This window comes from Corvus brachyrhynchos, unplaced genomic scaffold, assembly GCF_000691975.1.
Source record: "Corvus brachyrhynchos isolate BGI_N302 unplaced genomic scaffold, ASM69197v1 scaffold47, whole genome shotgun sequence".
Lineage (NCBI taxonomy): Eukaryota > Metazoa > Chordata > Aves > Passeriformes > Corvidae > Corvus > Corvus brachyrhynchos.
In genome coordinates, this window is record NW_008239292.1 from 1,770,442 (window position 1) to 1,771,514 (window position 1,073).

Sequence of the window (1,073 nt, forward strand, 5' to 3'; positions counted from 1 at the left end):
GGGCGGGGGGAAAGCCGGGAATGCTGGAGCTGGGATGTGGCTGGGTGCAGGATGCTCCTGTTCGGGCTGGGGGTGGGCGGGGAGATGAGGAGGGGAGCGTCCATCACCTGCTTTGTTGGGATTCCTGGAGCTGCCACCACCCATGGGATGCCCCCCATGGTGATCCTGCCGTGGATGGGATGGAGGAGCCCGTGGAGATGCTGGAAGAGGAGCTCTGGGTGAGCAGCACCTCTGGAGACATCCCGGAGCCTTTTGGGATATGGGATTGTTTGTGGGGATGGAGAGAATCCCTCAGCTCTGAACGAACGGCAGAAAAAGGCTCCTCAGAGCCCCTGAGGCCAACAAGGGCTGGCGGATTTTTGGCTCCCAGTTTCCTGGCTGTTGGTGAGGATTTTCCAACTGGATTTGTCCTGGGATCTGCATCTCGATCACCCCTCTGGGTGCCGCCTTTTGGGAGGACACAGCCCTGGCTTGGCACCGCTGAGCCCCGATCCGGGCAGCGCCTTTCCCCTCGAGAATGGAGAGATCGCACGGAGCCACCCCTCAGCAGCTTCCAGCGTGGATGGAGAGCCCTCCACACCCCAAGGGATGAGCCAGCTCCAAGCTCCTGGAATTTGGAACCCCCTTCTCGCCCCGTTTTCTGTGGATGACGGGAAGAGAGTTCGGGATCTGTGTAGTCCCACACATCCCTTTCCCTGCTCCAGGCTGGGCAGATCCCTGGATAATCCCATAACCCCTGGAGCTCCAGGGCTGGCTCCCCGCGCGCTGGCAGCCAGGGAAGTGCCGTGGGAAGTGAGTCACAGGGTGGGGAGAACCGACTCGCCGGAATCCCTGCTCGGCATCCTCCGGCCCCAGCGCTTTTCCCAGGCTCCTCATTCTGCCTCTCCAACCCCTTCCTGCGCCGGGAACACGGCAGCGTGACTCTGCCGGCGAGAGTTTGTCATGGGAATGGCCCGAAGCTCCTCCAAACCCGCTCCCACCTCTCCACTGCCTTCCAAAGGATCCATCCTGCCCCGCTGGGCATCCGGGCTGGGCCCTGCCCGGGCGGCAGCACCCGGGGCCGCGTGGGAAGG

At 63.3% G+C, this 1,073-nt stretch overlaps 1 protein-coding gene across 1 annotated transcript in view; it reads left to right on the plus strand.

Annotated features, from left to right (window-relative positions):
- ARHGAP23 (Rho GTPase activating protein 23) overlaps positions 1-1,073 on the plus strand; it is a 24,178-nt gene that overhangs the window by 259 nt on the left and 22,846 nt on the right.